The 27,066-nt window shown below is 47.1% G+C and overlaps 1 protein-coding gene across 14 annotated transcripts in view; it reads right to left on the reverse strand.

Annotated features, from left to right (window-relative positions):
• LOC309541425 (endonuclease domain-containing 1 protein-like) overlaps positions 1 to 27,066 on the reverse strand; it is a 157,928-nt gene that overhangs the window by 101,793 nt on the left and 29,069 nt on the right. For 11 of the 14 annotated variants that reach the window (XM_082239274.1, XM_082239285.1, XM_082239284.1 and 8 more), the window contains exon 2: positions 20,527 to 21,295. The exons of 1 other annotated variant lie outside the window; for it this stretch is intronic. The gene's annotated coding sequence lies outside the window, so the exon portion shown is untranslated. Of the gene's footprint in view, positions 1 to 20,526; positions 21,296 to 22,368; positions 22,506 to 22,558; positions 22,581 to 27,066 lie in introns of those variants that run through there. 2 more of the 14 variants (XM_082239282.1, XM_082239283.1) reach the window with 2 other exon arrangements.

A 27,066-nucleotide genomic window follows, 5' to 3' on the forward strand; every position in this document is an offset into this window, starting at 1 on the left:
TGCCTGGGACAAACTGAGCAAAGCAACCAGGAAGTTAAGGGCAGCAAGCGTCACTCCCAAGAGGCTGGCAGGTTCTGAGCAGAAACACAGCAGCGTTCATTGCCTTGGGTGGGTTTGAAGCGGGAGAAAAGCCGTGCCAGGATACGGCCCTCCCTAAAGATTATATATATGTGTGAGAAATGCTGAAACAAGGAACTGCAAAACAAGAAGTCGTCTGCCTATTTTTAAAAGGAACTGCGTCAAGAACTAGGGAGTTGTTTTTTTGGTTTTTTTACAGTAACGCTTCAAAGCTTGGAGGACTCGGGAGCCGGGAAAGATACGCAGAGGAGGCTGTTTGCACATGTCACTGCTGCTTCCATTATGTAACTCTCTTTCAAGCACTTTGGCAATCCAGTTTGTGTTCATTCTTAGCGGCCTCATGAAGCGGATCAATATTGTTTCCACCGGGAAGATTAAGAGCCAGTGCTTCCCTCCGCAGCGCCGGCTGAGTGGGACAAGCGCTTTGTACACGTGGCACTTTTGTGCAGCGCAGGAATAAGAAATGTGCTCACGGGAACGGAAAGAAGCATCCTGAGAATCTCTCTGACTTTTCTGGGGTTTTTTAAAGGGGGGGGCAAGCTTCTAGACCTTGCAAACTTATCTTTGCGGCCAGGTAGCCGCCGCTGGCGCCAGCAGCCAGCTCCCAGGTCACCCTTCTGTCCTTTCCTCCACATTCGTCCCCTAAAACCACCATTTTCCATTACACCTTTGGCATCCACTCTGAAATATACTCGGAGTCGAGAGTGGATTTCATGCTCTTTATTCAGCTCATAGTGGTGAGGAGGAATGGAAGTTCCTCCAGAATGTCTGCTTTGTATACATTATTTACACAATGGGCCCCACGTGACTGGCTAATTCCGGGATTCTCCTGTAAGCCAATCAGGTCGCGGATTTACTTCTACCTGGAGCTGGATTGGGTGGGTCCTGTGGACCAATCAGACTGCTGCATTCTGGAGCCTATTGTTCTAGGACCAATCAGGCTGCTACATTCTGAATCCTATTGTTCTAGGACCAATCAGACTGCTGCATTCTGAACCCTATTGTTCTAGGGCCAATCAGACTGCTGCATTTTGGATCCTGTTCAACTCAGTACATAACACCAACTCCCAGTAACTTATTTAGACTGAGCCAAAGTACGCAGAGCCAGAATACTTATATAATCTTCCAATTGACCCCTACGTCCTTTTCAATCGCCTTCCTCTGTTGCTTTCCTGGTGCCTGTTTCTAGTACGTAAGCTCCTTGGGGCAGGCACCTGCCACCGGGTATTTTAGCAAAGCGCCTTGTACCATGTGAACAGCATAATAATAGCACAACCGTTTGAAAATGAGTGGGCAACGCCTGGTAGAATAGTGGGAGGAGATGGTCAAATAGGATTTGCAATGGTCAAAGGAGTAAGATGACGATGGGAGTTTTCAGGTAGCGTAATGGACCGGGCAACTTCAGATACACGGGAGTGCATAAGAACATGAGAAGAGCAATGGCCTGTGGGGAACCTGCAAGCAGGATTTGAACACAAGAGCAACAATCTTCCCTCCTGTGCAATGTTAGAAACTCAGATATATAAGCTAACCACCAAATGGCACCTTAAACCTAGGTTATGGTTTTCCCAGTAGTGATGTATAGAAGTGAGAGCTGGACCATAAAGAAGGCTGATCGCCAAAGAATGGATGCTTTTGAATTCTGGTGCTGGAGGACACTCTTGAGAGTCCCATGGACTGCAAGAAGATCAAACCTCTCCATTCTGAAGGAAACCAGCCCTGAGTGCTCACTGGAAGGACAGGTCCTGAAGCTGAGGCTCCAATACTTTAGCCACCTCATGAGAAGAGAAGACTCCCTGGAAAAGACCCTGATGTTGGGAAAGATGGAGGGCACAAGGAGAGGGGACGACAGAGGACGAGATGGTTGGACAGTGTTCTCAAAGCTACCAGCATGAGTTTGACCAAACTGCGGGAGGCAGTGGAAGACAGGAGTGCCTGGCGTGCTCTGGTCCATGGGGTCACGAAGAGTCGGACACGACTGAACGACTAAACAACAACATGTCTAAGTGGAATGTCTAAGTGCCATTTCCCACCAATGGAATACTACTACTACTAATAATAAAATTGTTGTTATTATTAGTATTAGTAGTAGTATTTGCATTTCGATACTGCATTATCTTTTAAAGAACAAATCTCAAAGCTGTTTTAAAACATCCAATAAAACAACCCAGAAGAAAAGAAATTCAAGCTGCAAGGGAAATATTTCAGATCCTTCTCTAAATGACACTTTGCTTTCTTCAATTGCCAACTTGGCATCCAGAGATCTCCACATGGTCACATGTGCCTGGCGCCTGGCTAATTTCTAACACTGCTCTTGCGGTTTCCACCACCTGTATTCACAAGCATTGCTGCCTTCGACTGCAGGGGTAAGAGCATAACTATGATGGCTAGTAGCCATCGATCTCCCTTTCCTCCAGGAATTTGCCCAATCCCCTATTTGACAGCTCTCTAGGTTGGTGGGCATCCCTGCCTCACACGTTCCATAGTTTAACCACGCATGGCACAAAGCGCTTTCTTTTATCTGCCTTGAATTTTACAAAACATTTCGCTTGCTAAATAGTCCTAAAAACGGCTGCACTATTTAATTATGTGCCGCATCAAACACACACACACATTCCCTCTAATTGTTTCAAACGAGTGGCCTTTGTTACAACGAGCAAATACTTTGTTCCCCCCGTTAAGTCGGAGATGAAATTAGCCATGCCTAATTGGGCAGATTGCAAACCTTTGAATTATTTTATACGCCACCGACACCTCTGTGGTTATGCTCCCTGCATCCCCCTGGGGAAAAAGCTATCTCCTTTGTGTGTCCGGTCCCAATTTGGGGCAAATCTTACAGTTTGGGGTTAAGCCATACCCTTCAACAAAGAAAACAGTTCTGATTTTTTTATAAGAGGCTTCAGCACATCCTACAAACCCTGGGGCAAGTAGCAACTGCCCCAGAATGAGAAGACATTTATTGAATCTGTACACAGACATCCAGGTACTACCATGTCCAGGGAGCAATATCTGCTTTTCAAGATTGTGATATATCACCAACTTGTACTACCAACCTTACTGCATGCTTGTGAAACATGGACCACTTATAAACGCCATCTCCAACTCCTCCAAAGATTACATCAACGGTGTCTCCGAAAATTTTTACACAACACCTGGGAAGACAGGCGAACTAATGACACAGTGTACTGGAAGAAGCAAAGATCACCAGTGTCGAAGCAATGATTCTTCAACATCAACTTTGTTGGACTAGTCATGTTTTTTGGATGCCTGATTATCGTCTCCCAAAGCAACTACTCTATTCTGAACTTAAAAATGGAAAGCGTAATGCTGGTGGTCAACCAAAGAGGTTTAAAGACTGTCTCGAGGCAAATCTAAAAAAATGTAGTATAAACACCGACAACTGGGAAACACTTGCCTGTGAGTGCTCCAATTGGAGAACAGCCTTTACCAAGCACTAGGATACCACTTTAAGCAGTCGTGGGTTCCCGCAAAGAATCCTGGGAGATGTACCGTATTTTTCGCTCTATAGGACAAACCCGACCATAGGATGCACCTTGTTTTAGAGGGGGAGAACAAGGGGGGGGGAGAAATTCTCCCCCCCCCAACCCCAGGGACCACACATACTCTTCATAAGACGAACAGACATTTCCCCTTAGATTTTAAGAGGTAAAAAGTGGGTTTTATGGAGCAAAAAATAGGGTAGTTTGTAAAGGGTGCTGGGAGTTGTTAGGGTGCTTTAGAGAGCTACAATTCCCACTAGCTGGTGGGGGCATGGCCGGGACCATTTAAATGGAGGCGCGAGCCGGAGGGCTTCCTCCTTCAATCTCCGGCCCTCCCTCCCTTTTTTGCAGGTTTTCACAGGCCTTGCTATGGACCTTGATTGGCCGCCATCGAGGGGCCTGGTAGGAATTTTTCCATTTGGCAAATTGGCACAGGCCATTTGGTTTTCGCTTATATCGTAGCAACCGTCACAACTTTGTAAGGTTTTGCAGTTAGCCACTGTTGGATCTTTTGATGGAGGAGGGGAGGTGGGGCCATCACCTGCCCCTCCAAGCTTAAGAGTTTCCATTAAAGGAATCTGGGGGTGTGGATCTTGTCCAAAGCCCGGATCGGGGACTAGGGCCATGACACGACCCCGTCGGGAATACCCGTGGGAGCTCGAGTTGGTTTGCATCGACAGGGCTTCCCCTTCTGGTGGTTTATCCTTACCGGACTCCCTGCACGCCGGGAAGGAGTCAGATATAGTCGGGTCCATTCAATGCCTAAGCCAATTACCGCTCACATTCTGTAATCAATAAAGTTGTGGCCAAAATTTGCCCAATAACATTAACGTAATATCTGTGTCTAGTGTGTTTTATTCATCAACGAGGGGTGGTTGCGGGGTGTAGACGCACAACAGGTTTAAAAGCGCAGGTCCCAATACTGATCCTTGGAGGACTCTGCTTTCTCTTAGAGTTGTGGGTTCGAGTCCTGCGTTGGGGAAGAGATTCCTGCATTACACAGGGTCGGACTAGATGACTACACTTCAGTAGCTCTCCTTCTCCGTAACTCAAAATGTATTATGCAAAAGGAGAGGGTACAGTATAAGCAAACAGTACTTTTTTTTTGCAGAATCCTCCTTTTCTCGGCATCTGGGCTTGCCAACGTGCTGCAGAAGACTAATATTTTTAGCTCAGGGTACAATCATCCCTGCAAATATGCTCAGAACACGACACGGCAGCTACTAGGAACAGATGATTTTGCAAGCGGCGCTTTTTGACAGTCGATGCCCCCCCCTCTCCCATCTTTGCAGAAAACAAATCTCAATCTCTATTTGAAACTAAAGTGCTTCTCTAAGTGCTCCTCATTAAAAGAAGCTTGTGGTTTTCCTTTTTTCGAAAACAAACTACCGCTCGGATTTCGAAAGTATTTTTCTTTAAAAGAGAGAGAAAGAAAGACAGTGCTGTCAAACAAAAAGTTCCTGAGTTGAATACAGAGCCGTTTGCCGCCTGAACATCGTGTTAACAATGACTGGGGCTGTTTCGTATCAGCCTAGACTGCAAGCAGTGACTCATCAGCCTCTACCACAGAGTCCCAAGCTGTGTGTACAAGCACGCCGGCGCTGGGTTGCAAAGTTACTGGGCGACTGGGAGCCTGCCTGCTCTGTCTCTGAGTGAGTCCCTGCTCTGAGCTTGTCCTCTCCCAAACCGAAAGACACACTTAAGAACAGCCATTCACACAGAAGCACAAGAGGAGGGGGTTAGCTCGCGGGGCTAAAAGGTGTTTGGGAGGGACAACCAGAATGATCAGTGCAAGGGAAGGCAAAAGCATTGGGCTTTTGGTTTTTGCTTTTACAGGGAAGGGTCAAAGATCAGTGGTAGAGCATCTGTTGTGCAGGCAGGCCAGAAAATACTCAGGCAGGTATAGCAGTAGGTCTGGGTCAATACAGTGGTACCTCAGGTTAAGAACTTAATTCATTCTGGAGGTCTGTTCTGAGGTACCACTTTAGCTAATGGGGCCTCCCGCTGCCACCGCAACACTGCCACACGATTTCTGTTCTCATCCTGAAGCAAAGTTCTTAACCCAAGGTACTATTTCTGGGTTAGCAGAGTCTGTAACCTGAAGCATGTGTAACCTGAAGCGTATGTAACCCAAGGTACCACTGTACCACCCAAGGCCCAACTGTTGGTGCTGCTCTTATAGGAGCCGGTGGAAAGAGTTAGGGAGCCTGTGGAAAGGGTTAGGGAGTCCACTTACATACTAGATCTTATAACAAAAAAGAAGGGGGCGTCAGACTGAGCCCCGACCAAAGGCCAGGCGGAACAGCTCCGTCTTGCAGGCCCTGCGGAAAGATGTCAAGTCCCGCAGGGCCCTGGTCTCTTGTGACAGAATGTTCCACCAGGCTGGGGCCATGGCCAAAAAGGCCCTGGCCTTGGTTGAGGCTAGTCTACCAGCGTGGTGTAGTGGTTAAGAGCGGTAGGCACGTAATCTGGGGAACCGGGTTCGCTTCCCCGCTCCTCCACATGCAGCTGCTGGGTGACCGTGGGCCAGTCACACTTCTCTGAAGTCTCTCAGCCCCACTCACCTCACAGAGTGTTTGTTGTGGGGGAGGAAGGGAAAGGAGATTGTTAGCCATGTTGAGACTCCTGAAAGGCGGGATATCAAATCCAAACTCTTCTTCTTCTTCTTGAGACCCAGGACCTCCAAGGTATTATTACTTGTGGACCGTAAGGTCCTCTGTGGGGCATACCAAGAGTGTGTGCCATTCTCACAGAGGGCTGGGGGGAGAAATATGTATCACAACACCTTGACCACAAGAAGAAAGGCAACCCACATTCTCATCATTTTGCCATGGAAATGGGCCCTGATTTATCCCAAAGCAATTAAATGCAAGTGTCCTAGGCTGGGCCCAGACAACTTGTTTACTGATCATTCGTCCTCATTCATCTGCACTATCTATGGAGCATTCATTCTGATCTGCCTGCAGGGAGGTCACATGACGTTGATTGCTGGAAGAAATATCAACAACCTCAGATATGCAGATGACACAACCTTGATGGCAGAAAGTGAGGAGGAATTAAAGAACCTTTTAATGAGGGTGAAAGAGGAGAGCGCAAAATATGGTCTTAAGCTCAACATCAAGAAAACGAAGATCATGGCCACTGGGCCCATCAACTCCTGGCAAATAGAAGGGGAAGAAATGGAGGCAGGGAGAGATTTTACTTTCTTGGGCTCCATGATCACTGCAGATGGTGACAGCAGCCATGAAATTAAAAGACGCCTGCTTCTTGGGAGAAAAGCAATGACAAACCTAGACAGCATCTTAAAAAGCAGAGACATACTCCTTGCCGACAAAGGTCCGTATAGTTAAAGCTATGGTTTTCCCAGTGACATATGTGACATATGGAAGTGAGAGCTGGACCATAAAGAAGGCTGATCGCCGAAGAATGGATGCTTTTGAATTCTGGTGCTGGAGGAGACTCTTGAGAGTCCCATGGACTGCTAGAAGATCAAACCGAGCCATTCTGAAGGAAATCAGCCCTGACCTCACTGGAAGGACAGATCTGTCCTCACTGGAAGGACAGATCCTGAAGCTGATGCTCCAAGACTTTGGCCACCTCAGGAGAAGAGAAGACTCCCTGGAAAAGACCCTGATGTTGGGGACGACAGAGGACGAGATGGTTGGACAGTGTTCTTGAAGCTACCAGCATGAGTCTGACCATGCTGTGGGAGGCAGTGGAAGACAGGAGTGCCTGAAGTGCTCTGGTCCATGGGGTCACAAAGAATCATAGAATCATAGAGTTGGAAGAGACCACAAGGGCCATCGAGTCCAACCCCCTGCCAAGCAGGAAACACCATCAGAGCACTCCTGACATATGGTTGTCAAGCCTCTGCTTAAAGACCTCCAAAGTAGGAGACTCCACCACACTCCTTGGCAGCAAATTCCACTGTCAAACAGCTCTTACTGTCAGGAAGTTCTTCCTAATGTTTAGGTGGAATCTTCTTTCTTGTAGTTTGGATCCATTGCTCCGTGTCCGCTTCTCTGGAGCAGCAGAAAACAACCTTTCTCCCTCCTCTATGTGACATCCTTTTATATATTTGAACATGGCTATCATATCACCCCTTAACCTCCTCTTCTCCAGGCTAAACATGCCCAGCTCCCTTAGCCGTTCCTCATAAGGCATCGTTTCCAGGCCTTTGAGTCGGGCACGACTAAACGACCAAACAACAACAACAATTTCCCAGCGCGTTTCTCCACTACTTTCCTTACTGCAAAAAGTCCAGCTTGGAGCAGGGGGACGTAATCGGGTTTCTTGTGCAAGAGCTCTGAATTTACCGTCACCACACAACCCCAAATCTGAATCCCACCTGAAGCAGTGTGGGATCCCCAGAGTCCCGTCATTTTGCCATGTAAACCCGAACCCAACTAACCACAAGTTTCCTAGTCTAAGCAGAGGCTGGTTCTATCACGACAGTTTCTGCCTTGCTCAGAACTTGGGGGAAAGCCATGCCAGAATTCTTTTTTACTCAGAATTCTATTTTGCCCATGAGCACGAAGGCATGCATTCAGTTCTGACATGCACAGGTGCGCCAGAGGGCGAGTGCTTTGAGGGCACGACTGGTGGTATGAATCAAAATAAATATTATCTCAATATAAATGCTGGGAAACTGGACTCTACATCTCCCCCCACCCCATTAAGTGAAACGGGATATAAACTGGAATCAGGAGCTGGCGCTCAGTATGCAAAGATTTCTACATGCAAACACACACACTTTTCTTGCAGGGGGGGAAACGCCTGCGGAATCCTTAAGCATCTCTTTTGACACAGCAAAAGGCAAAACAGGGAGAAGGAATTTCAATTAGGCTGCGTTTTTTTTTGGACGCCACGTTAACACTTGAGTGCCGACACCGAAACCCGACATGGGCAGCGGGTGCCGGGGAGGGGAGAGAGAAAAGGCTGGGAGAAAAGAGATGGGATGAAATTCTATGGAAACCACCGCCAAAAAAGCATGCAAAGAGATGGGGGGGACCTTCCTGGCAAAGTCGCCGTTCCTGATTAACAGCAAATAAAGGAGGTGGGAGCAAGATGTGTTCAGCTTATTACAACTCCATCGAGGGCTCCATCGCCATGGAAACGGGCTCTCTGCAAGCAAAGCGACGTTCCCCAGCTACCAAAGCGTACATGTGCTTCTGTGCTCTCACGTGTTTTGAGGAACAGGAATTCACAGAACCACAAACACTTCTCCGATTAAAGTAACGTGCTGCACACATCGTCTGTGGTCCAGGGCTTTGGCGCTCCGTGGATGAGACTGGGCAAACATATTGCTCTGCTTTCCATTGGAGGTCTAGAGGGGGGGGGTCTTGCCACCTGGGCAGCCCAGGATCTCCAGACACAATGCCCAGGCTTGTGCCCCGGGGAGCTCACCTGGGTACTCCAAACGCAGTTGTTTGGATTCACCCCTAGAAGCACTCTCCATTGGCTCTCGTGATAGTATACCTGAAGGAGCGCCTCCACCCCCATTTTTCAGCCCGGACATTGAGATCCAGCTCCAAGGGCCTTCTGGCGATTCCCTCGCTGCGAGAAGTGAGGTTACAGGGAACCAGGCAGAGGGCCTTCTTGGTGATGGCACCCACCCTGTGGAACACCCTCCCATCAGCTGTCAAGGAAATAAACAACTATCTGACTTTCAGAAGACATCTGAAGGCAGCCCTGTTAGGGAAGTTTCTAATGTCTGATATTCTATCGCTTTATTATCAGTATAATTAATTACCGTATTTTTCGCTCTACAGGATGCACTTTCCCCCCTCTCCCGGCTTCAGCCGAGAGGGAGAGCTGCGCAGCGCCCCTTCGGCCAAGCGGGAGGAGAAATGGAAGGGGCTCCGTTTCTCCTGCCGCTTCGCTGAAGAGGCACTGAGCAGAGAGGGGGAGATTTTTCTTCTTCTTGTTCTCCCCCTCTAAAACAAGGTGCGCCCTATAGAGCGAAAAATACGGTATGTTGGGAGCCACCCAGAGTGGCTGGGGAAAACCAGCCAGGTGGGTGGGGTATAAGTAAAAAAATTATCATCGTCGTCATCATCATCCTTATTACTATTATTAACGGATGCCAACCACTGTAAATACATTCAGTTGAGCATTATCTCTCTCTCTCTCTCTTAGGCGGTCATCCTCTGGGTACTCACAAATGGTGCTTGGAGGGGGTGTCTTGCATACCCTCCAACGTTCCTCTGATGAAAATAGTGAAGCCTTATTCTATTATTATTATTATTATTATTATTATTATTATTATTATTACCGTGCCCGTCTGACCCGGTTGCCACTTCCATACATCACTACTGGGAAAACCATGGCTTGAACTATATGGACCTTTGTTGGCAAGGTGATGTTTCTTTAGTACTGAACTTTTTGTATGTTCTAAACCACCGTTGCAATTCTCTCCTCGGTTTTATTGTTCTATCTTTTTGCAAACCGCTTCAAGGCGTTTGGTTGTTGTTTTTTCACATGAAGCGGTGCAGAAATTTTATGAAATATATATATATATGAAGAACTACCTGGGATAAACATGGCTCTTACATGCAACCACAAAGAAAAAAGGGAGATCACGGAGGTCATCATCTCAAGCCAACCGCTCACACCTACTCTGGGGAAACTCACTCCTGCTAAGGAAAGCTGTGGCTTTAAGAAGAACCTTGAGTCATAGTTATTTATTGGCATCGATTAAAAAAAAAAAACCCCACACTCAACCAGATAACATACAAATTCTTCTCATTCAAGTGAGAACCATCAAGAAAGAGTAATCTAAGCCATTACCATTATGAATATTTTACCAGTGAAACATGAATCGTGGGTTCCTTTGTTCTTAGAACGGAACTATCCATTATTACTTTCATAGCTCACCAAGGAGGAGGAAGGGGACAGCAACAAGGTGCAGTTGGACCATCAACATGACGCTGGTTGGGAGTGGGAAAAGCAGGTGGTAACAATTATGACTCAGTTGACTCAAGAGGATTTCCCAATGTGGCTTTCAGTTTGGCACCAGAAGCTCAGAGACGTGTGTCACTCCAGTCTTCCAGCTCTTTGCCAAGAGTTTTGCTGTTGTTCTTCTTTTAATGTTTATATTTTATTGAGATTATTATAGTAAATTAAAGTATATTACAAACAGAAAAAGGAAAAAGAGGACACATTAAAAAAAATTTAAAAACACAGGAAAACAGCAAAAACAAAATAACAGCCAAATATAGTTACTGTTACAAAACTATACAGTATGTAAATGGATAAACTAATTGTTTCGCTCAAGACCCATGAAACCATGGGTCACTATGGTTTCAACAAATATGTTCCAAATATCATTACATATGTCCACGTATAATTTCACCTGAAAGTGATTCATCATAGGCTGCAATAGACTTGCCACTCTATTCTGCCTTGTTCAGACCACACCTGGAATACTGTGTCCAATTCTGGGCACCACAGTTTAAGAAGGCCGTTGATAAGCTGGAACATGTGAGGAGGGCAACCAAGATGATCAAGGGTCTAACGGTATGTTTATCTTACCCTGGAAAAGAGGAGACAGAGGAGATATGATAAAGGTAAAGGGACCCCTGACCATTAGATCCAGTCATGGCCGACTCTGGGGTTGCGGTGCTCATCTTGCTTTATTGGCCGAGGGAGCCGGCGTACAGCTTCCGGGTCATGTGGCCAGCATGACTAAGCAGCTTCTGGCGAAACAGAGCAGCGCACAGAAACACCGTTTACCTTCCCGCTGGAGCGGTACCTATTTATCTACTTGCACTTTCGAACTGCTCGGTTGGCAGGAGCAGGGACCGAGCAACGGGAGCTCACCCCGTCGCGGGGATTTGAACCACCAACCTTCTGATCGGCAAGCACTGTGGTTTGTATGCTTTACTCTGGAGTAAATAAAAGAGGCATTCACCCAGAGCCTTGGGCCAGTCATAACATTCCATCAGTCTAACCTACCTCACACGTTTGTTGTGAGGAATTAAACGAGGCAGGCGGAGAACTATGTACCCCACCTTGAGCACCTCAGAGAAGGAAGTGGGATAGAAAAGCAATAAATGAATAAATATGAATAAATGAGACAGCTGAGACTGAGGAACAAGAGCCCCCAGAAGAACCTCCTATATCTGTAGAGCCAGAATCTGGGACTTCACAGGCATCTTCCCTTGCACAGGAGTAACCAAATGCCTCTCCCAGAACCTCAGCAGTCCAGCCGTGCTAGCTAGAGGTGATGGGAGTTGTAGTCCAACAACATCTGGGCATAGCTGTCAACGTTTCCCCCTTTTTAAGGGAAATTCCCTTATTCCGAATAGGATTCCTCCAAGGAAAGGGGAAAGTTGACAGCTCTGCATCTGGGGAGCCACAGGTTGAGAAAGGCTGATCTAGAGTGAAGTGGAGTGTGAGAGAGGAAGTCTGAGAGTAGGAAATCAAAAAGGCTTCTCATAATCTTTGCTGGAGCAAGTGGCTCCTTTGGAGCTATCCGTAGTGCTGAAACTTCTCACCAGCCTTGCCTCCTCTTTCATGGAATCTGGCATTGGACTACTAGAACAGGGCATCCTTGCAGCTCATTTGGCTCCCCCACCTTCCCTTGATCCTCAGCTGTATCCTGTCGTAACTTCCATGATGGGAGGTAGCCCACGCTGTGCCCAAACCAATGGCTTAAAGTTACAAGAACTTTCTGATGGTAGGAGATGTTCGGCAGTGGAACAGTCTTTCTCAGGAGGTGGTAGACAGTGTTAGAAACAGAGATATGAAAGCTAGGAGCTAAATGGCAACTCAAACCTAGGTTACGGGCACAACAACGGAATGTCTAGGCACGCTTATTTTATAACAAGAATACAAAGCTGAAAATGAATGAACTTCAGCTAAAATATCATGTTCCTTTTTCACATGGTATAGTCCTAGCTGTATATTGTCTCCCTGCTTATTTAACTTATATGCAGAATTCATCATGCACAAGGCTGGGCTGGATGAATCCCTAGCCAGAATTAAGATTGCCAGAAGAAATATCAACAACCTCAGATATGCTGATGACACAACCTTGATGGCAAAAAGTGAGGAGGAATTAAAGAACCTTTTAACGAGGATGAAAGAGGAGAGCGCAAAATATGGTCTGAAGCTCAACATCAAAAAACGAAGATCATGACCACTGGGCCAATCACCTCCTGGCAAATAGAAGGGGAAGAAATGGAGGCAGTGAGAGATTTTACTTTCTTGGCCTCCATGATCACTGCAGATGGGGACAGCAGCCACGAAACTAAAAGACCCCTGCTTCTTGGGAGAAAAGCAATGACAAACCTAGGCAGCATCTTAAAAAGCAGAGACATCACCTTGCCAACAAAGGTCCATATAGTTAAAGCTATGGTTTTCCCAGGAGTGATGTATGGAAGTGAGAGCTGGACCATAAAGAAGGCTGATCGCCAAAGAATGGATGCTTTTGAATTATGGTGCTGGAGGAGACTCTTGAGAGTCCCATGGACTGCAAGAAGATCAAACCTCTCCATTCTGAAGGAAATCAGCCCTGAGTGCTCACTGGAAGGACAGATCCTGAAGCTGAGGCTCCAATACTTTGGCCATCTCATGAGAAGAGAAGACTCCCTGGAAAAGACCCTGATGTTGGGAAAGATGGAGGGCACAAGGAGAAGGGAATGGCAGAGGATGAGATGGTTGGACAGTGTTCTAGAAGCTACCAGCATGAGTTTGACCAAACTGCGGGAGGCAATGGAAGACAGGAGTGCCTGGCGTGCTCTGGTCCATGGGGTCACGAAGAGTCGGACACAACTAAACGACTAAACAACAACAACAAAGTCCTTCCCCTGCCTGCCCGCCCTCCTAATATTCTTAAGTGGATCTCTTCTCTAGTCTTCAGAGGGTGGCTGGGGAGGCAGAAAAAGGTCCTCTGCAGTTTTAATCTGAAATCTTAGACGCAGTACTGCGCCCAGAGCTAAGAAACTGCTCGCGCTAATGAAATTCCCTGTCGCAAAATGCACCTAGAACAATGGGAGTTTCGAACACTGGTGGATGGGCTCTCCTTCCTTGGGGGTTTTTAAGCATTGCAGGGGTTTGGGATAGGTGATCCTCAAATTGCATGATTCTGTAAGTGCTGCTAGACTCCAATTCCCATCATTCCTGACAGCTAGCCATGCTGGCTGGGGCTGATGGGAGTTGGAGTCCAACAACATCCAGATCTTCATAAAATCTTCGTAAAAAGGGGAGAGGGAGGGAAGGGGAAGAAAAGATCACGCTAAGTTCAAATTGAAAGCCAGGTGGAATAGCTCTGTCTTGCAGGCCCTACGGAAGGAAGTTAAATCCTGCAGGGCCCTGGTCTCATATATATATTTAAAAAACCAGTTACACAAACACTAAATACCCACAGTTGAAATACACAACGAAACAAACATTAAAATGCAAACATCCAGAATTAAAATGTGTGATAAATCAATCCCATTAAAACAATGCAACAATTAAACAGGAGACATGCGTTGAGAGATCAAGGGAACACCTGTGTCCGTTTTCAAAGCCGGCACATAGGGTCATTTGAAGCACTCCTTAGTAACCCTAAGAACTGACCCTTCAAGGCCTCATGGACAGAGTGTTTGATTTCTCTCACCCACCCCTAAGAACCATTTTATTACACACAAACTGGCGTAATATGAGCTGTTCATCCCCGCTGCTTCGTGCGCACAGACATACACACTGGTGCCATCGCACCCCCGATTTTCAGTTTAACCAGAACAACTCCATAAATCTCATTTATCGCGGGGAAGAAACCCCCTTCCAAATCTCACCTCAGCCTTTTGAGGAGGGGGAGAAACACTTCAGCAGGGGCAGGGTGGGCTGGGGGCTGGGAACGCAAACGGCAACTCACACGCCGAATAATAATCCGCAGCACTTTACAGAACCCGTGACATTTCTATACGTGTGCTCCTCATCCTTCAAGAGACAAGTAGTACGCAGTCGCCAAAAGAGGCTGCTCAGGAATCAATCTTCAAAGCACAACTGCGAAGATTAGATGGGTTCGTTACTTTGCGTACCATGTGCAAGCCCACGCACACAAACACACGCTTATGACGCTGAATGCCGTACGCACAAGGACATATTTTGAAGAACCAGAACATCTTGGAAGAGCGGGATGATGAAAATCTTGCACACTTGACAAGCCACATCTGAACTGCTTGTTTCAGAACAGTCAGGTTTTCTGAAATGTTTTGAGAACCCCAAACCTAGATCGAAGCTTGCTATGGCTGCATAAAGTTGAATGGTTTTTTAATTACAAGGATGAGCTACAGTGAGCCTCAAGCTCATGTGAGCTCCCCTCCCCAAGAGCTCAGAAGCTTTTGCTTCAATTTTAGATTAACCACGGCTTGCCATCTTAATCCAAACCCAGGCAAACCGTGGTTAGCCTTCATTACAGTTAGTCGAAACAAGCTAACATCAAACCATGGTTTACAAAGCTGGCTTGTTTTCTGTAATCGGGGTTACAGAGAACCTGCAATACAGGGTTCAACACAATACTGAACTGTGATCAGTTCAAAACAGAAGCTTCTGATCTCCCCCAGAGATGGGTGGGGGAGCCCACAGCTCACTGTGGTTTGCCCCGTAACACTAAACCATGGCTTGCTTTTATGTGGGAACCAGGCCAAAGTCTACAACCCCATGACTTAGCCCAATCATTCTGATATGAATTGAAGGTGACAAATCGTATTTCGTTCATTTTGCATCCTGCCCCTTGCCAAGGGCTCAGGGCAGGTGAGTACCTTTAAAAAACAACAACAACCAAGAACAAAGCACAGAAGTAAAAATATAACTGTTACCTCACACCTGCTTAATCCAGGTCATTCAACACTAGCTCCATGTTTTGTAGCTCCTCCAGAAAGTGCACTCTTCCAGGTTGAACTTTTCCTAGTGAGTCACACAACTGTAAGGGGATCATCCAAAAGGAATCTCCCAGCTATTTCAACTCGGTGCACACATAGGACAGTCAAGAAGGCACTCTTTGAGCAAAAGCCTGTCGTAATAGGAACATATTAAATCAAACCACTGGCCCCATCCACCTCAGTACGGACCACACTGACTGGCAGCACCTCTCCAGCATTTCAGGTAATGGACATTCTCAGGCATCCTGGAGATGATGGAGATCAAACCCGGGAACAAGCTGCTCTCCCTCCCAGGACCAGGAGAGGTATGAAGAGGGAAGAGCAGAGACAGACACAGTGGCGGAGTCTCAGATTGCTTGGGAAGGGCCCAGGGGAGGAAGAGATTTAGGCAGCTGTGGGGAGGCAGGGACCATCAGCTCCACAACTACCTCATGGGGGCAAGACCTACCAAGAAGACTTGCTGTGCTCAGTAGGCCTGGCACTCCTGAGCAGACCTTGTTTCTTCTAAAAACGAGTGACTTCAATTGCTCTGTGCGATTTATTCCTGACACCGAAGCGGATGGGAATTGGAGCACAAGAACTCTGAGAGGCCACAGCTTGCCCACCCCTACTCTTGGACCAAACATAAAGCTGTATCCAGCAGGCCACAGTGGCTCATAAATGGATTTTAACGGAGGCGCAGTGGGGAAGATCAGGCCCGCTGCAGTGACTTGTGTTTTCTTCTGCAGAGAGCAGGGGCTGCTTCTGTTTAAGAGGGAAAGTACACAGAGCCGTATCTTAAGCATTTGTTCTCCTGTTGCAGAGACGGTTTACTCGTGCATATGGGATCGATTTCTCGTAAGCTGAAACAAGCGTGCAGAGAAGACTTTCAACAAGTCGCCAGCAGACTGAATCACTACACCAGTCGGAATGATTTAGCAGCCCTCTTCCTCCTGAGGATATGTCTCCCCCACCCACTCACACTGTTTAACTGCTGCAAGAAGCAGGAGATCGTAAATTAAACACTCACTGCACATTGCAACATACACGTTCTGTTGCCTTTTAAAAGGGCCCGTCTAATATCTTCTTTAAAAAAGGAAAGGGAAGAGAACAAGAAGCTTTCGTCTCCCGTCGGAAAGATGCTCAGAAGCAGCGGAGCAATAAATCACTTTAGTATTAAGCCAGAGGTGTCATCTTCATGGCAAGCGAAAGGTTCTTCACAGTGAGTGAACCATATTGCGGCTTTTGGGTTTCTGTTTTTGTGGCTTTTTGTGTCGGAATAATTGGTCCTGTTTGCAAGCAGCACCCAGCTGGACAAGGAGACTTAGCTGTGCAACATGGCGCATGTTTATGTGGAGGTGGAAAATAGATCTAACCCATGTGTGGGTAATTAATTTTAAAAAATCGACTAGGCACCTAGATTCAAAAGAATGGGGTTTGCACGCCCTTCAGTGGGAGAGAGCCTCCGGCAGACTTAAAAACTTTCTCAAAATTAAACAGCAGTATAGCATGGAATATAGGTTGTTAGAATTTTTTTCAGATCCTGCTTGGTTTGCTTACAGCCCCTGGCAATGAACAGACCACACACTGTTAAGTAAGTTTAAAAAGCTTTACTTACAAACCCCAAAGGTCTGTCTATGCATTGCTCCATGCAGCAGCAAGGAAAACACAGGTAGAATACTCTTGGGTGCAAAATACAGAATGCAGTTTCAAGCATGCAGTCTGAACTTGGAGCGAGTTCAGACGTGTCCGTGCTGGTCCGTTACGTGGCACAGAGAGACAGAAAGGAAGAGAAGCAGCTTCACGTCCTCCTTCACAGAAGTAGGGGGGATGGCTTCAAAAACAGATTTGACAAATTCACAAAGGGTAAGGCTATGAATGGCTGCTAGCCATAATGGTTGCGTTCTATTTCGGCTGTCGGAGACAGTGCATCTCAGTGGCTGCTGTGCTCAGGTCTTGCTTACGTGTTTTGCTATAGACACCTGCTTATTTTTATTTATTATTATGTATTAAATTTGTATACGGACCTACACCCTTAGGTATACACTGTGAGAACAAGATAATGGACTAGATGGGCCACAGGTCTCTTGTTATTTTCTTACCGTATTGGCCCGAATATAAGCCCCACCTTTAAAATTGGAGGGCAAAAAAGAAAAAAAACCATAATATAAGCCGCTCCCTTCCTCGCTGCTCCTGGCTGCATACCGTAAGGTCACGAATATAAGCCGCACTTTAACTTTTCATGGTCGGAATTTTGGGGAAAAGTGTGGCTTATATTCGGGCCAATATGGTAATTAAATATCACATACAGTGCTACCTCAGGTTATATATGCTTCAGGTTACAGACACTTCAGGTTACAGACTCCGCTAACCCAGAAATATTACGTCGGGTTGAGAACTGTGCTTCAGGATGAGAACAGAAATCGTGCTCTGGCGGCGCGGCGGCAGCAGGAGGCCCCATTAGCTAAAGTGGTGCTTCAGGTTAAGAACAGTTTCAGGTTAAGAACGGACCTCCAGAACGAATTAAGTTCTTAACCCGAGGTACCACTGTCCTCAGTTATACACACATATATATTCATCCTTTACAGTACACGCGCACACAATCCCAAGTATTCTAAAAACAGTTGCTCTAAAGATGGAGGGGGGGCTGTGTTGGTGATGTCACAGACGCTGGCCAACAGGACCTTGACACAATGTTTTTTCACCACCTCAAGTTGCTAAGAGCCCACAATATTGCATGTTTAAATACAACCCAGAGCAGAGAGATGTGTGTGTGTGTGTTTGTTTGTTTGAAGGGCAGGGACAGCACTATTGAGCCACCTCCCAATGGCCATTCTGTCTTCACTATTAAATAAGAACAAACTGTCCCTGGAAAGAAAGGGAGGTTTCGAATGGGTGATCAAGGAGACAGCATGCTCAAATAAACACTGCATATTTCAACACAGCGGCTACTTTTCTCTCCCTGGACAGCAGGAGGAATGTATGCACACCTGAGACCTGTACCGGTTTGAGATTTCTCCCCGGAAAACTAGCAAGCGAATAAATAGTCCCCCAGCACATCACATTCTGAGTCACAGGCGTCAAAATCCGCATTCAGAATGATTGCCTTTGTTGTTAGCGTTCAGAGGGACCGGCTGCCTTTCCACAGAAATCAATACTTGCATAAGAATAAATGAAACAAAAAGGCCAAGAAACAAAACCAGGAAACGTTGCACAAAACAAAACCCAGGAAAAGCAGAACTGGCAGTCAGCCAAGCAATTGGGAAAGCTCTCTGGGCCTTCGCCAGTCTAGGGATTCCATAAATGCACATCTCTAGTTGTTGTTTTCCCCCCATAATTCATTCTACTTCCACGCTTCCCATTTTCAAGTTGCAATAATAACAATAACAACAATAATAATAATAATATTTTTTTATTTATACCCCGCCCATCTGGCTGGGGTTCCCCAGCTACTCTGGGCGGCTTCCAACTAAACACTAAAATACAAAAACCTATTAAACATTAAAAGCTTCCCTAAACAGGGCTGCCTTCAGATGTCTTCTAAAAGTTTGGTAGTTGTTCTTCTCTTTGACATCTGGTGGGAGGGCGTTCCACAGAGCGTGTGCCACTACCAAGAAGGCCCTCTGCCTGGTTCCCTGTAACTTGGTTTTTCGCAGCGAGGGAACCGCCAGAAGGCCCTTGGCGCTGGACCTCAGTGTCCGGGCAGACGAAATAGGTTGAAGAAGGACCTTGAATGTATTGGACTAGAGCAGTTTCCCAAACTTCAGTCTCCAGCTGTTTTCAGACTACAATTCCCATCATCCCTGACCACTGGTCTTGCTAGCTAGGGATGATGGGAGTTGTAGTCTGGAAACAGCTGGAGACCCAAGTCTAGGAGAGGACTGGTTCACAAAGTGGGCAGGGCTGCCCCCCAGGGAGTGGGACTAAGAAGCAAGCAGGGATGCTGGAGATGCAAATGACTGCCAGACTTTGAAAAGCTGGATCGAAACCATCCCTTCTGTCGAATTAAACTAAACTGCTTCAATTGGATTTTGAATAAATGTGCAATTAATGGCCACTGCTTGGATTTTATTGTGTTGTCAACTTCTCCTGCAGGTCGTGCAAACCGCTCTTCTGAATAATGCTTTTTTATAAGTTGGGGGGGGGGAGCGGGCCCCACAGGAGATGAGTTTACAGAACCAAGGGGCCGGAGGCCTCAAAAAGGTTGGGAAACCGCTGGATTGGAGTGATGTTACGTCTACTGCGCTTTGGCCCCACTGAAATCAGTGGGATAAGCAAGTTGCGACTTTGGTCCCAATGATTTCAGCAGGAATGAAGGGTAACCAGTGGGCAAAATAATCCGAACCTCGAATCCCAGCAGCTGGGAAGCAGTGGGGCAAGGCTGGCTGCTCTATCCAAAGCGGAAGGGTTTTCGGTATCTTCCTAGAGCAAAATGTATGTCAGAAGGTTTTGTTTGGTCAGAATCAAGGATATACTTCCAGAGTTAACGGTAAATACATTACAGTCGTACCTCCGTTTACGTAACCCTCTGGTTAGGTAAACTTTGGGGTGTGCGTGCGGCAAACCCGGAAGCATTCTACCAGGTTTCACCATGCGCGAATGTGCAGAAGAGGGCTGCACATGCGCAGAAACGGTCCTCAGGTTGTGGAAACCTTGGGATCCAACCGGATCTCCGGAACGGATCCCATCTGCAACCAGAGGTGCCATTGTACTTCTGGTAACTGAGCCGCCACAACTGATAAGAGGGCTGTGAAAATTTGTGTCCTGGGCTTTTTAGACACTTCGACCCATGTAATCCCTAAAGGGCCACTTTGGTGGCCTGATGTGGCCCTCCCCCCAGTTCTCTTACCTTGCTACCATGACCTACTGGAAACCTATTGAAGGCCTCATCCAACAAGCCTTTTAAGCAAGGATCTTTCCCAGTCTACATCTGCATTGCCATCGTTTCCTAGATGTCTTATTATTTGTGTCCTTCAGGAGGAAGAGTGGAGTAAGAATTTATTAACCACCTGGCTCCTGACTGCTCCTACAACTTCCCCTTCAATTCAACCTCCGATTCCCCCACACCTGGCGCACAAAACCTTCTCAGTGCCTACCTTTGGTTCGTTTGCGCCACGGCAGAAAACGATGGGACTTCCAACATGTAATCTCCTCAACAGTCGTGGACCGAGGTCTTGCGTATTCACACCCCAAACAGTGCCCGTCTCTCTGATGAGCTGAAAGCGGTTACTTATGTGTGTGTTTTTTAAGGCACACTTGTGCATCAGTTACCCACAGTGGAGGCCACATCACTATGGGAGGTGGAAGTGACGGGTCTCTGCTCCTGAGCCACAGCAAGAGAAGTCCAAAGGAGCAGGGGGCGAGTTTCATTGGGAAGAGACAAGACTCTTCGGCCTACTGTAGACAACAAATATAGCAGGCCCACATTGCATCAAAAACATTCAGCTTGGACATCAACATTTTTTGAACTGGTGCATCGCTGGATTGGATTGTTCAGGTGTGGCTATGGAATCATCCATCACCTGGAATCTATTTTCCAAATCCAGCAGTGATCTCCTTATGTTCCAGACCAGTATAAAAAGAGCGACCCACAATCACCACTGGAAACGACACGAGGATAGTGGAAGTGGTCTTCCGGGGAGGGGAAGATGGGAGATGTTAGCACAACCTGTTGCTTCGTGCAACAGTTTTTAGCCTTCGAAATGATTCTGCGAGTGGTTGCCTAGGAAACAACCATGGGGTTCTCTGCTTGCCGGGATGAAATCCTTCCCTCCAACGTGAACTGATGATGCATCCTCACGAAGAGACAGAGCGTTCAAATGAAGAACAACGTGAGGGGAACCTCAAACCAAGCGGTCCCTGAACCTGAAAGGGAGAGACAGACACAATTATACGTGAGGGAACACACGCATGCACCACAGTCTAAAATCTGCAGGCCACTCTTAAAAATAACCATCACAGCTCGCTGGAGACTACTGGGACTCTCCCTACAGATGTTTTGGATCTACACCTGGCCAAGCCAACATAGTCATGTTGGGAGTCCAAAATTAATGAGATGGCACCTGGTTGGGTGTGGGTTGGTGTACAGAAATAAAACAGGTGGGAGGCCATTGGAAAACCTGTGGCTTCCCAGATGTTTGACTGCACCTGCCATCGGTCCAGCGGTATTGGCTGGAACCTGCGGTCTTTGAAATAAAACAACAGTGACGACATTGAGACTGAAGTTCCTAAGACGGTCAAAGAGATATCCGGAAAATGTGTAACAGAAATCATGGAATTGTGGGGTTGGAAGGGACACAGCTGATGACTCTATGACAGCCTTCCTTATGCTGGTTCCCTCCAGATGTTTTGGACTGGGAGGTCCATCATCTCCAGTCAGCGAGGCTGAGGAAAGCTGTTCTTCTGCAGAATGCGGAAGGCAGAGGACATTTCTGGATTTTAAGGCTTCTACCAGCATCAAGGGACGCAGGTGGCGCTGTGGGTTAAACCACAGAGCCTAGGATTTGCCGATCAGAAGGTCGGCGGTTTGAATCCTTGCGACGGGGTGAGCTCCCGTTGCTCGGTCCCTGCTCCTGCCAACCTAGTAGTTCGAAAGCACGCCAGTGCAAGTAGATAAATAGGTACCGCTCTGGTGGGAAGGTAAACGGCGTTTCCGTGTGCTGCTCTGGTTCGCCAGAAGCGGCTTAGTCATGCTGGCCACATGACCCAGAAGCTGCCTGCGGATGAACGCCGGCTCCCTCGGCCTATAGAGCGAGATGAACACGCAACCCCAGAGTCGTCTGCGACTGGACCTAATGGTCAGGGGTACCTTTACCTTTACCAGAGTCAAAGGACACGGGTGAGATGAGACTTTTAGCCAAAAATGGCCGAAGTTGTAGAAAAGAGGGGGCAACCTCCAGTCTCTCCCACCCCACAATAAAAACCATTTCCATGCAGACCTTATCACTTTCCTTCCACTGCTAATGCTCACTGTCATTCACTGTACACATCTGGTCACTACTTTGAATGGGAAGCCCTTCCATAGGAGAGCAGTCCTTTCCTTCGCCTTTGAATTCTTTTGCCAACACTTATCAGCATTAAAACAAAAAACAGCAAAAGTAAATATTCATTTGGGGGAGGAGTACATACCTCATTTTAATTCAATGGATTCATAAGCAAAACCAGTTACGGACAATGCAGCCACAAGAATGTCTGCCATATTGCAAACCTGCCCCTATGACTAAGTAACATTAAGGAAAATATTTTCAGATCCTTCTCTAAGGGACATTTTACTTTCCCCATATTTATTTACCTACTTGATTTACCGTATTTTTCGCCCTATAGGGCGCACCGGCCCATAGGACAAACCTCGTTTTTTGGGGCGGAAATGAATAAAAAAAATTTACTCCCGCCGGGCTTGCAAGGCTTGTGGATAGCTTCCTGAAGCCTGCATTCGCCCCATAGGACGCACACACATTTCCCCTTCATTTTTGGAGGGGGAAAAGTGTGCCCTATAGGGCAAAAAATACGGTATACAGCTGCCCCATAGCAGGAGAACTCTAGTGGGCTAATATGGTACAGTGGTTAGAGCGCTGGACTAGAACCTGGGAGATCGGAGTTCGAAGTCTCACTCAGTCATGAAGATCACGGGGTGAGCTTGGAATTAGTCACAGTCTCTTAACCTACTCATGTAAAAACACCAGGCAGGCCCCACAAATAACCCAAAGATGCATTTTAAATGAAAGGACACATTCTACTCTTGTAAAAACACGCTGATTCCCGGATCGTCCACGGGCCGGATTGAGAAGGCGATTGGGTCGGATCTGGCCCCCAGGCCTTAGTTTGCCTACCCATGGGCTACAGCATCTCTGACAGCCACCGTCTCCTAAGATATCTCCAGCAGAGGGGGTCCCAGCACTCTGTTAACTGTTAGACAGTCCCTCCTTAATGTTGAGCCAAAAACCTGCTTTCCCGATATTTCTACTTAGTGGTTCTCAGGCGCATCTGAGAACATACCCTACTCTTCAGATACCTGAAGACACCTGTCACTCCCCTCCCCAAATCTCCTCTCTTCCAGGCTAAGCAGACCTAGGTGCTTTCAGCCCTTCCTGGCAGACTCACCAAACCCCTGGGGGGGGGGGGGAAACAACACAGTTCCATTTTGGGACCTAAACGGCTGTGGAGGATAGCAGAAAAGGGCCTCTGAATATCATCTGAAGGGGACTGCAGAGTTCGTAAGGGACAAGGCGATCCTTTGTTGCACGGATTGACTTGCAAAAATGTTCTTAACAGAGCTCTTTCGGGAGGAAATGTAGGGTATGAACGGGATAAATGAGTAACAGCACCAACACTTTAACGGGGCCAAATTCCCCACTGATTATATGTGATCGCAGCAGGCTCACCCTGTCTTCACAAATGAAGCAAACGGTGCCTTTGGCTACTTGGGTGGTTAGCAGAGGGCTTGGAAATAAGAGAATGCTGTACCAACCGCTGCTATGCTGCGGTCTTTGTGTCCACCTAGTGATAGCTACCTGGCACTGCAGCTCTGCCAAATTTGACATCCTTCCACCAGGAAAACGATCTACCAGTACATCACGATATCTGAAATAAGGGTGGAGTTATGAGTAGGAAAACAGTAGGGCGCGGCGATACCTGCTTTTCAACATCGTGATATATCACCAGTGAAACATCGTGATATACCGATACATCGCGATGTCTGGAATAAGGGTGGAGGCACTGTCTGGCTTCGCGGTTTTCCCTGCATCGTGGTTTTGGCATAGAACACACACGCATCGTAATTCGCGATATATTGCCAGGTCAAAAATTATGAAACCGATTATGGCGATATGGACTTCAAGCCAGGTTTGGACGATATATTGCCCAGTTCTACTGTGGATCCCTTATTTTTCAAAAGCCAAGCCATGTAACTCCTACTTTTGAACATTTTGAACATCTTTCTCACAGTTTTTGTTATGCGGGGAAGAAGCGGAGAAGAAGAGGAGGAGTTTGGATTTGATATCCCGCTTTATCACTACCCTAAGGAGTCTCAAAGTGGCTAACATTCTCCTTTCCCTTCCTTCCCCACAACAAACACTCTGTGAGGTGAGTGAGGCTGAGAGACTTCAGAGAAGTGTGACTGGCCCAAGGTCACCCAGCAGCTGCATGTGGAGGAGCGGAGATGCGAACCCGGTTCACCAGATTACGAGTCCACCGCTCTTAACCACTACACCACACTGGCTCTCTGGTGAATGGTGCTGTTGACTGGCAGTGTAGAGAATACTGAGTTTGTTGGACCAACTGTCTGATGCAGTACTGTATAGGGCAACTTCCAACTTCCTAAATTTTCACATATCTGCTAAGAAGCAGGTCCCACTGCGCTAACTGCATACAATAAATGCAGTATTTGGAATTCCCTGGGCGCTGAGTGCAGGTCAAATTGCAATGACGTGGAGATTTCTTGGCACCAGGCTGGCGACTTCACATCTCCACCGAGCCAGCCGTCTTGTGCAAAAGACCTTTTGTGCTTCTGCACTGCAGCGCAAATTGTGGACCCCTTGCTGGGCATCTTAAGTCCTTCATCGTCACACCAAGGAAAGTAATTCCAGGGTGGAGCACAGAGATATTGGACGGAGCTGCAGCCTTTCCACAAACCACCCAAATGAAACTCACAGACCACAGTTTAAAAGCCCCTGCATTAGTCCATATCTGATACCATTTCCATTTCCACTGTGTTTCTCTCCTTCTTCCATACTGGGACAAGTTGTAAGAGCAAGCTAAAGTCAAGCACTGTAGCTGAGATCACAGAATCGTAGTTCCCCCAAGGTCTTACAAAATCCTAGAACTGTAGAGTTGGACGGGACCCTAAGGGACATCTAGTCCAACCCCCTGGTGAATAGACATTCTGCTGCGGCGACCATAACCTAGGCCTAGCTTATAAATCTGAGTTTCTAACACCGGCTAAATGCATGGTGCAAACGGACTTCATAGCTGGCTAGCAGATACCGATGCTTGGCTACCACAATTTGTACGTGCCTTCTCCATTTTCTCGCCATGATAATGCATAGCCTCTCTCACGTCCTGAACTTCTATCCTGCCTCCCCACCTTGCGGTCACTTTTTTGCTAAACAAAAATGGACAGCTAAGACCATGGGTAGGCAAACTAAGGCCCGGGGGCTGGATCCGGCCCAATCGCTTTCTAAATCTGGCCCACGGACGGTCTGGGAATCAGCGTGTTTTTACATGAGTAGAATGTGTGCTTTTATTTAAAATGCATCTCTGGGTTATTTGTGGGGCACAGAAATTCGTTATTTTTTCTTCAAAATATAGTCCGCCCCGCCCCCCCCGCCCCAAGGTCTGAGGGACAGTGGACCAGCCCCTTACTGAAAAAGTTTGCTGACCCTTGCCTAAGATGAACTCTTTGCATCAAGGCAGGAAAAATGAAAGAGCTGTGTGGGTGTTTTCTTTCTTTCTGAGAAACTGGGTGTTTTTTTTAGATCTACTCTGATGAGAGAGAAAGAGAGTTGCTCAGGAAACAAGCTCATACCGGAAGCCAATGACCTTTTACCATTCTTGATATTTGTATATCATGCTGTTCTGCATGGCAGAGGAACTACACATATGTAGACTTCTTGCCGTCTGACCTTTCGGTTTCTGAGCTTCCAAGGCATCCGAACCAAAAATCCTGGATGACACTGGTAGACGAGCGAATCACACATATCTAAGCTTAATGCAATTTCTCAGCGCTTGATGCCTATAGCAGGACACGTGAAATGATTCCTTTGAAAAACTGTACAATGCATCTTCTATCTTAGTGGGGTTATTATATCCATCATGCCACAATCACATGTGCAAGTTGCCGCTTGATGCTTCAGCCACTAAGTGACCAGAATTCTACCTGAATCCTTCCTCGAACAGACCACCCCCAGGAATCTTATGCGCCGTAAGCTTGTTCAGCTAGAGAACGTTCAGTGAAGGATGTTTTGCAAACGTGGGTGTTTGCTTGCTAACAAAACACCTGTTCTAAATTATTGCACTGAATCTGGATCTTCGTGTAGAAGACAACAGACGGCACCAGGAGTGAAACGGTATTTGCAGAGCCTGGGGCTTGCCGATCAGGTCGGCGGTTCAAATCCCTGCAACGTGGTGAGCTCCCGTTGTTCGGTCCCTGCTCCTGCCAACCTAGCAGTTCAAAAGCAGGAAGTGCAAGTAGATAAATAGGTACCACTCTGGCGGGAAGGTAAACGGCGTTTCCGGGCGCTGCTCTGGTTCGCCAGAAGCAGCTTAGTCATGCTGGCCACATGACCCGGAAGCTGTATACTGGCTCCCTCGGCCAGTAAAGTGAGATGAGCACCGCAACCCCAGAGTTGTCCGCGACTGGACCTAACAGTCAGGGGTCCCTTTACCTTTACCTTGTCTCTCATGCATAAGGTAGCTGAGGAATGGAAGAGGGAAAGGTTTGAGTAAAGCAAAGGTGGTGAGGCAGTGAGAGAGGGAAACAGACAACTTTAAAAAATGGCAGAGGTTTGGGTTAAGCAGCGATGGAGGAGGAAAGCCGCAGTTTTAAGCAACAGCAGAGGTTTCAGTAAAGCAGTGACAGTAAGGGTGGGAAGCGATGGTTTTAAACAGCAGGGAAGTTTTGAGTAGAGTGAGCACGTAAA

This window comes from Podarcis vaucheri (assembly GCF_965113315.1).
Source record: "Podarcis vaucheri genome assembly, chromosome: 10".
Taxonomy (NCBI): Eukaryota; Metazoa; Chordata; class Lepidosauria; order Squamata; family Lacertidae; genus Podarcis; species Podarcis vaucheri.